The following is a 10,327-nucleotide window of genomic DNA, read 5'->3' on the forward strand; positions in this document are numbered from 1 at the left end:
GTTTTTGGTATTTCTCCCAGCAATCTTGATTCTATCATGTGATTCATCCAGCATGGCATTTCCCATGATGCACTCTGCATATAAGTTATATAGGCAGGGTGACAACATACAGCCTTGGCGAACTCTTCATAATTTTGAACCAGTCTATTGTTCTACGTTCTTATTCTGAATACAGGTTTCTCAGGATGATCTGGTATTCCCAACACTAATAATTTTCCACAGATTTTTGTGATCCACAGAGTCAATGAAGCAGAAACAGATGTTCTGCTGGAATTCCCTTGCTTTCTCTATGATCCAATAGCAATTGTATCTCTGGTCCCTCTGCCTTTTCTAAATCCAGCTTGTACATCTTGAAATTCTTGGGTCATGTACTGCTAAAGCTTAGCTTGAAGGATTTTGAGCATTACCTTGCCAGCATTTGAAATGAGCACAATTACATGGTAGTTCAAACATTCTTTGGGCTTCCCTGGTGGCTCAGAGGTTAAAGCATCTGCCTCCAATGCGGGAGACCCGGGTTCGATCCCTGGGTTGGGAAGATCCCCTGGAGAAGGAAATGGTAACCCACTCCAGTATTCTTGCCTGGAAAATCCCATGGACGGAGAAGCCTTGTAGAAGCCTGGTAGGCTACAGTCCACGGGGTCGCAAAGAGTCGGACACGACTGAGCGACTTCACTTTCACCTTCAAACATTCTTTAGCATTGCCCTTCTTTGGAAATGGAATGAAAACACATTTTCCAGTCCTGGGCCCTACTGAATTTTGGAAATTTGATGACATATTAAGTACAAAACTTTAACAGTATCATTTTTTTAGGATTTTAAATAGCTCAACTGGAATTCTATCACTTCCTCTAGCTTTGTTCATAGTAATACTTATCTTAAGGCCCACTTGACTCCACACTCCAGGATATCTGGCTCTAAGTGAGTGACCACACCATCATTGTTTTCCAGGTCATTAAGACAGGTTTTGTACAGTTCTTCTGTGTGTTCTTACCACCTCTTCTTAATCTCTCCTGCTTCTATTAGGTCCTTACCTTTTCTATCCTTTATTGAGCCCATCTTTGCATGAAATGTTCCCTTAGTATCTCCAATTTTCTTGAAGAGACCTCTAGTCTTTCCCATTCTATGGTTTTTCTCTATCTCTTTGTATTGTTCACTTAGGAAGGGTTTTTTTTTTAAATCTCTCCTTGCTATTCTCTGGAACTCTGCATTCAGTTGTGTTATCTTTCCCTGTCTCCTTTGACTTTTGCTTCTCTTCTTTTTCAGCTATTTGTAAGGCCTAATCAGGCAATCACTTTGTCTTCTTGCATTTCTTTTTCTTGGAGATAGTTTTGGTCACCACTTCCTGTACAATGTTATGAACCTCCACCCATAGTTCTGCAGGCAGTCTGTCTACCAGAGCTAATCCCTTGAATCTATTCATCATTTCCACTGTGTAATCATAAGTTATTTGATTTATGTCATACCTGAATCGTCCTAGTGGTTTTCCCTACTTTCTTCAATTTAAGCCTGAATTTTGCTATAAGGTGATCATGATCTGAGCCACAGTTAGCTCCAGGTCTTGTTTTTATTGAGTGTATGGAGTTTCTCTATATTTGGCTGCAAAGAATATAATCAATCTGATTTCAGTGTCGACTATCTGGTGATGTCCATGTGTAGAGTTGTCTCTTGTGTTGTTGGAAGAGAGTGTTTGCTATGACCAGTGTGTTCTCTTGACAAAACATCATTAGCCTTTGTCCTGCTTCATTTTGTACTCCAAGGCCAAACTTGCCTGTTACTCCAGGTATCTCGTGACCACCTACTTTTGCATTCCAAATACAAATGAGTGATGATATTGCTACATTTGTTGGGAACGGGTCCAGATGAACATGTGGAAAAATGGACTTGAACGTGAGAGTACATTCTTAAGCCCATGAGTTGAGTCATACTATACACTCAGCTTTGCTCTTTCATCATTGTCAGCCCTCCAAGAGCCCAGTAACCTGTGGCAGTTGAGTTATAGTGTTCTTTATGAAGGCTGCTTCAACCATAGGCCTTTTTGCTGTTTTTCTTTGAGCCAGTTCCCCTCAAAGCATTTTATCATCTTGTCTGCTGAAACTCCTCCACTTCTCATATCATTTCATTTGTATGTTCCCTATGCAGCAGCATCTAATGATCATGTAATAATATGGAAGAAGAGGCAGACATGTACTTTGAGCAAGACCTTTTCTAAATAATGAAATAGCTGGTATAGAATTAGAAAAGAATTGAGCATTTCAGTTCTAGAAGTCAGAAAAAAATTTCTCAGTTGAACTAATCATCTGTCTCTTTGCATGCACATCCTTTTATTGTAGATATTTGTCTCTAGACAGGCCTCCACAGTTAAATAATCAGCACAGTTACAGCCACAGTTGTGTCTTATATATTTTGCTCTTCATTGTAATACTTGGAAGCAAAGCTACCTGGGTAGAACTAAATCTGTTGTACAGATAATATTTGAAATCACACTGCAAATTAGAAATACATGTGAGCATACCCTATCAACACTAGAACACACTTGTGGGTGCCAGAGTGGGGATGGGGGTGGATGCACTGGGAGTTTGTGGCAAGCACATACAAACAATTATATGGAGAATGGACAAAAAACAATATCCTAGTTTATAGCACAGAGAACCATATTCAGTATTCTATGATAAACCATGGTGGAAAAGAATATGAAAAGAAAGGTGTATATATGCATAACTGAATCACTTTGTTTCACAGTAGAAATTAACACAGCATTATAGATCAACTACTTCAATAAAATAAACAAACAAAAAAGAATACTCTACCAATGTTAAGTAAAATGGCTTGCCCTTATAAAGATTTTCTTAGGTACCAAATATGCAAAAAATAAAGTGATGAATCAAGAAACATGCTTGTTGTAGTATTTTATGGCTAATGTATTTTGACTTTTTGAGTAAGGACTCAAAGCCACATCACTCAACAGATGCTTGATTCATTAAAGCAAATATGTGATAGCATGTTTACTTTCTCTCAGTTCTTGTTGTCATCAGGATGTAAGTGTCAGTCATCTCCCCCATGTCAAGTACACTTCAGAGAAATGTAGCTGATGTGCTTAGAAGACTTTGTATGTTTTCTTTCAGGCTCTTGAGGTTAAAAACTTAGCAATTTTCCTTTGTGAGATAGTACTTGAGATTTAACATCAGAATGAAGGATGAATTCAAAAGACAAGAAGATCAGGAGGTTTGTGGGTAGGGGGAATGTTTTAAATATTAGCCTATTAACTTTCTATGAACTAGCTAGATAAAGATGATGTTGACACTGTCTCTTTTCATAACCTTCAACTAATATGGTCTGAATCTTAAAAAAAATAAGTTCTCATTGAAGAATTTTGAGTGTTGAGAACTATTTCACATGGAGTGGATGGACACATAATTTTATTCTCTACTATTTCACATGGAGTGGATGGACACATAATTTTATTCTCTACTAACTAATTAGATGTGCTTCTAATGAACAGTGTTCACATATTCCCTTGTCCCATCAAGCAGGTAAATTCAAGGAACTACTTGTTACTTCTGGATACTATAAAGTTTCATCAGTCTTCTCTGATTAATAACAATAACAACAACATGCCAGATAAAAGGTGAAATAATTCTTCAATGACAACATTGTCTCTCACATGATAATTTCAGGTTAAAATGCTCTAGTCCTTCTATCCTCCTTAATGAGAATTTCTAAATCCTCAGAATATAGCAAAACAGACCAGCATGCATAAACACAACGAATGTTGAATGAATATACATAGAAAAAACCTAATTAAGGCTGGATAAACAGATATGTGAACAAATAAATTCATGAAAACAAAAACAATGGTGACACTGAGACATAACAATTATATAGAAAAATTATTTAAAATTCAGCCATTCCTGTTATTGGATCATATTATCCACATTTGTCTGTATACAGCCACAGTTTCCTACTCAAGATCATTTAAGTAGATTTCCCATCTTGATTACAATAAAAAGTGCTATACATATTTTCTCAATTTCAATGTTTTCTTCTTCAAAGCCATAGTTTTACATCTTTGCATGAAATTTTTCTTTTGTTGGTTACAACAGGTTTTACTTTTTCTTGTCTTTCCTATTTATAGAAACCAATACCAACAAAAGTTTTAAGACTTCTTCAAACTCCAGTGAATTTTCACTGGGGTTGGCATTTTCTCGACGAAAGCATTCAGCCAATTTGAATAACATGTTGGTAGTGATTTTAGATTTGTTCATCCACAGTCTGTATGATCAGTGATGCTAAGGGATGTATTTAAGAAGACACGTGGGATATATATCATGTGTATGATTCTGAAACCAGCTGTTCTATAAATACTTCATTTGGTTTGTCGTTTGAATATTGCTTGGGTGCCTCCAGATGGATTTAGTGGACATTTAAAATCAATTCTCTATTTTGGTCTTTCATTGACTGGAGAGTAATTATGCAAAAGCTCATACCATCAGAATCACTCACTTAAATAAAATCTGAGTGAATATGAGCATCTTTCCACCTGTGTTCTTAATGTTTCTTCTATGTTTACCTACTAAATCATATATCATATAGCACTGGACATTTTTTGTTAACACGAATGTCTTCTTTGTTTATCTTAGAAGCAAGGACTAAGCATACCCAATTCTAAATGCATATGCAATATACATAGACATGTGTGCATTGCTGTTATTATTGTTTCTTGAATTCATTATTTACTTGATCTATATGTTTTATAGCTGCAGGGATGCTAAAAAAGAAAAATAGAAAGATATGAGGTGGCTTTGAGTAATGTGGCTTGGTGCGTGCTAAATAACTTCAGACTCATACAACTCTTTGCAACCCTATGGACTATAGCCTGCCAGGCTCCTCTGTCCATGGGATTCTCTAGGCAAGAATACTGGAGTGGGTTGCCATGCACTCCTCCAGAGGATCTTCTCCACCAGGAAATCAAACCTGCCTCTCTATGATATCCTATAATAGTAGGCAGGTTCCTTACCACCAGCACCCCCTGGTAAGCAAACTCAACACTGACCCTAAGTTCTATGTTCTGGTTTATGGATGTGGAATAGTGCCTTAGTTAAAAACTTGCTTACCCATGAACTAGTCTTGATTAACAGATTCATATTGATTAAATTCACAAAAGTTGGCATATGTAAGTCAAGATGCATTCCCTTAACTTGCTGTTGCCTCTATGACAATATCCTTCATTCCATCCAAAAACATTCTTTTGGATATCCAAAAAATGTTTCTTATCTGTGAAGCCTTCCTTGCCCTCATGTACACTCAGCATCATGGTAGATATTTGTACTTGACATTTAAAGAGCACTAGTCATACTAACTGGCATCTATTTGTCTCTGTTTATTCTACTACTTGAGCCCTTTGAGACCTTAACTCAGCCTCCATCATATATCATATGCAACAGAGTACCTGATCTATTATGGGTACTCCACAGATGACATTGGTACTTACATCTATTTATTTACTACATAAGTAGATTTACTAGTAGTATATTAGATTTACTGAGATTTATTAGCATATTAAGATTGATTTATTACATAAGAGGTTGAGCATCTTCTTTCTCTGTGTCTTCTCCATAAATTATTGTCAATGTACCTAAGAAGACTCCCCCAAGAACCTTGAGATGATAAGCTAGATGTTCTTTTATTTGGGGTTATATTCCTTTCCATGGATAATTCAAATACAGGAAAGAGTAAATTCTTGCAGTTAAGATCAGATATATCTCTATAGACAGATAAAGCTATGATTAGTCCAGCTTCCTTAATTATAAATGGGTTCTGCAGGATCTATTATTATTGTGGCTATGAATACCAGGTTTTATGAGAGAGCTCAATAATTTTAACAAATTAAAGCATGAAATAAACAGCAGATATAGAATAATTAGATCAGAATAAACCAGGTTCCACCTGTCTCAACCATAACATATATAAATGCAAAAGTATTTCAAATGGATCATTGGCATGTTTTTGTCTAAGTCTTTTCACAGCTGCAGTGAAAGTGGAATTATGGAAATGATTAGCCTCGGGTCTATCGTCATTCATCTTGAGCCCAGGATGCCAGGAGTTTGCAGCTATTATTGTATCATATCCAGCAATTTACTCCAATGAAGTCTTGTGGAAATCCTATATAATGTTAGAAAGATGTGAATTTAAGCTGTATAACCATGCAGTGCACAGGATGAAAGGTAGTATAAGCTGTGATCTACAATAACTGGCATCTTAACACATGAGCATGACTAGGCCTGTGTCAATGAAGAAATCCATTCAAGACTATTAGCTTCAGTTCTGGTATATGCAAGTTATCATTATCTACTGGTAATACAATTGATGAATAAATGATTCATTATAGATACAGATGCAATATGTATAACATTTGAAAATACTGAACTATTCATAAGTGTAAAATGGACATCAAAGTAAGTATGAAATTATTGCTAAATAGATAAAAGAAAATTATTGAATGGGAAGCCCCCATTTGAAAGTATTTTAAACAGCCCCACGGCTGACAAATTATGTATATAAGTCATGGAGATATATTTGTCTAGCATATCAAGCTCACAAAACCCACATATGCTGAATAAAATGGAAGAAATAGAAATGTTAGGTGCATAAACTTTATAAAATTAATGTATTAAATATTAATATGAAGCCATAGTGCCAAGAGGTTTTTCCTGCAAAGAGAAACTTTTTTTTATTTACCTAATAAGCTTGTGTGCAAGTGTTCTCAGTAAGGACAGTTAGCACTTCTGAGAGAACATTCAATCTGCCTGGCTCTCCAAGTAATAGCAAATTGAGGGTACAGATGATAGAATCTTAGTCCTGGATGGGAGCTCAGAAATAATTTAGTCTGCATAGATGAGGGCCCTTAGGTCCAGAGCTGTTGAATGATTCACATAAGTTCACATAATTGCCTAGTGACAGAGCTGGGATTAGAACCCCTGTCAGATGACACAGAGTAGAGGGCCCTGGGCTACCCCTCCCCAGGGCAGCTAGAAAATGACTGCTAACATATCAGCCTGACCTTGATGACTTAAAATTTACTTCTCAGAATATAACACAATTATGGAATAGTAACCCAGAAGCTGCTTTAAAGTTTATTTCTGTTAGAAATTAGGGGCTATCTGGGGCTGATTTTAGGAAAAGTGACTGTAAAGAAGCATTTGTGTCTTTTTCCAAGGCTGTTAGGTGCCTGGGAAGGGAATTCTTGGGAGAGACAGATGGCTTTTGTGCTCTAACATCCTGTTCAATCACCAGTGGGAAGTGTGAGAGTTCACATGATCACTGAGCTCAGTTGGGTTACATCTGAGTCCTGAAGCAACAGAAGACATTAAGGAAACACTGATGCATAATGCTCCCCAGTCCCCAGACCTGCTTTCTTAAGGTAAATCCAGGGAGTTTAGACATTTAAAAGATCAGCTCTTTCAAGTGGTTTATAAATCAGACTTACCCTAGAAAGCTCAGTGGGGCTCCCTCGTCAAGCTGCCTTCTCCAGATGTTGCTAAGAGAACAGCTGTGCTGACCAGCTGACAGAAGGATTCAAGAGACTGATGGACTGTTCAGGGAAGACAACCAGCTGCTTACGGAAACAACATCTGGGTTTGGCTCATTGGAATCAGTGTCAATATACCAAGAGAAATTTCAGATTTATCTGAGGAGATATCATGTTTCTGAAGTTTTACTTCGACCATCATCCCAAATTAGGGTGTGGTTCTCATGTCTACTCTGTCTTGTGACTATCAAAAGGGAGGAAAGACTATAGTTTAGATTATTTGCTACCTTTTTTTGTACTTTAGTTCACTTTGTGCTAGAAGACATATAGGTGCAGTCTCATTAAATCATCTCAATGATCTGAGGAAGCTTCTATCAATAACTTTGTTTTGAAAATAGAGAAACAGAGACCCAGATATGGAAGTTCAGTTCAGTTGCTCAGTTGTATCTGACTCTTTGCAACTTCATGGACTGCAGCACACCAGGCCTCCCTGTCCATCACCAACTCCTGGAGTTTACTCAAACTCATGTTCATTGAGTTGGTGATGCCATCCAACCGTTTCATCCTCTGTCGTCTCCATCTCCTCCCACCTTCAGTCTTTCCCAGCATCAGGGTCTTTTCCAAGGAGTCAGTTCTTCCCATCAGGTGGCCAGAGAATGGGAGTTTCAGCTTCAGTATAAGTCCTTCCAGTGAATATTCAGGACTGATTTACTTTAGGATGGACTGACTGGATCTCCTTGCAGTCCAAAGGACTCTCAAGAGTCTTCTCCAACACCACAGTTCAAAAGCATCAATTCTTCTGGGCTCAACCTTCTTTATGGTTCAACTCTCACATCCATACATGACCACTGGAAAAACCATAACTTTGACTAGATAGACATTTGTCAGGAAAGTAATGTCTCTGCTTTTTAATACGCTGTCTAGTTTGGTCATAACTTTTCTTCCAAGGAGCAAGTGTCTTTTAATTTCATGGCTGCAGTCACCATCTGCATTGATTTTGGAGGCCCCCCCCAAAATAAAGTCTGTCACTGTTTCCATTGTTTCACCATCTATTTGCCATAAAGTGATGGGACCAGATGCCACGATCTTAGTTTTCTGGATGTTGAGTTTTAAGCCAACTTTTTCACTCTCCTTGCTTTTACTTTCACCAAGAGGCTCTTTAGTTCTTCTTCGCTTTCTGCCATAAGTGTGGCTGTCATCTGCATATCTGAGATTATTGATAGTTCTCCTGCAATCTCGATTCCAACTTCATCCAGTCCAGCATTTCTCATGATGTAGTCTGCATTTAAGTTAAATAAGCAGGGTGACAATATATAGCCTTGACATACTCCTTTCCCGATTTGGAACCAGTGTTGTTCTATGTCCAGTTCTAACTGTTGCTTCTTGACCCGTGGACAGATTGCTCAAGAGGCAGGTCAGGTGGTTTGGTATCTCTTTAAGAATTTTCCACAGTTTGCTGTGATCTACACAGTCAAAGGCTTTGGCATAGTCAATAAAGCAGAAGTAAATGTTTTTCTGGAACTTTCTCACTTTTTCTATGATCAAATGGATGTTGGCAATTTGATCTCTGATTCCTCTGCCTTTTCTAAATCCAGCGTGAACATCTGGAAGTTCATGGCTCACATACTGTTGAGGCCTGGCTTGGAGAATTCTGAGCATTACTTTGCTAACATGTGAGTTGAGTGCAATTGTGTGGTAGTTTGAGCATTCTTTGGCATTGCCTTTCTTTGGGATTGGAATGAAAACTGACCTTTTCCAGTCCTGTGGCCACTGCTGAGTTTTCCACATTTGTTGACATATTGAGTGCAGCACTTTCACAGCATCCTCTTTTAGGATTTGAAATAGCTCAACTGGAATTCCATCACCTCCACTAGCTTTGTTCATAGTGATGCTTCCTAAGGCCCACTTGACTTCACATTCCAGGATGTCTGGCTCTAGGTGAGTGATCATACCATCGTGATTATCTGGGTCATGAAGATCTTTTTTGTACAGTTCTTCTGTGTATTCTTGCCACTTCTTCTTAATATCTTCTGCTTCTATTAGGTCCATACCATTTCTGTCCTTTATCGAGCCCATCTTTGCATGAAATGTTCCCTTGATATCTCTAATTTTCTTGAAGAGATCTCTAGTCTTCCCCATTCTGTTGTTTTCCTCTATTTCTTTGCATTGATCACTGAAGAAGACTTTCTTATCTCTTCTTGCTATTCTTTGGAACTCTGCATTCAAATGGGTATATCTTTCCTTTTCTCCGTTGCCTTTTGCTTCTCTTCTTTTCACAGCTATTTGCAAGGCCTCCTCAGGCAATCTTTTTGGAATTTTTTTTTCTTGGAGTTGGTCTTGATCACTGCCTCCTGTACAATGTCACGATCCTCTGTCCATTGTTCTTCAGGCACTCTGTCTATCAGATCTAATCCCTTGAATCTATTTGTCACTTCCACTTTATAATCATAAGGGATTTGATTTAGGTAATACCTGAATGGTCTAGTCTACAGATATGGAAATGACTAACCTAAATTCTTTTTGGTATAATATGCAGGATTGAGATTAGAAACAGGTCTGTCCCACTCTAAAGTTCATGGTCTTTCCTCTGGACCACTCATTCCTTCATATTCTCTTTCTTTTATTCTATATCTATCTGAGAAGACTGAATTACAATTTTATAAAATGGTGGAAATACTAACCTTGGATTTTCAGATGATATTCTTACTCAGTTATAAGAATGAAGATACAATATTCCAGATGGAGAGATTTAAAACAAGTTACAGCTGATAATGTGTTGTCTTTCTAGCTCTCATTGCAGTT

At 37.6% G+C, this 10,327-nt stretch overlaps 1 non-coding gene across 1 annotated transcript; it reads left to right on the plus strand.

Moving 5' to 3' along the window:
• Positions 1 to 463: 463 nt before the first annotated feature.
• On the plus strand, positions 464 to 535 carry TRNAW-CCA (transfer RNA tryptophan (anticodon CCA)). Its single transcript has one exon. It is a non-coding gene; the product is annotated as a tRNA-Trp (tRNA).
• The last annotated feature ends 9,792 nt before the right edge of the window (positions 536 to 10,327 follow it).

Source organism: Bos indicus, chromosome 6 (genome assembly GCF_029378745.1).
Source record: "Bos indicus isolate NIAB-ARS_2022 breed Sahiwal x Tharparkar chromosome 6, NIAB-ARS_B.indTharparkar_mat_pri_1.0, whole genome shotgun sequence".
Classification (NCBI taxonomy): domain Eukaryota; kingdom Metazoa; phylum Chordata; class Mammalia; order Artiodactyla; family Bovidae; genus Bos; species Bos indicus.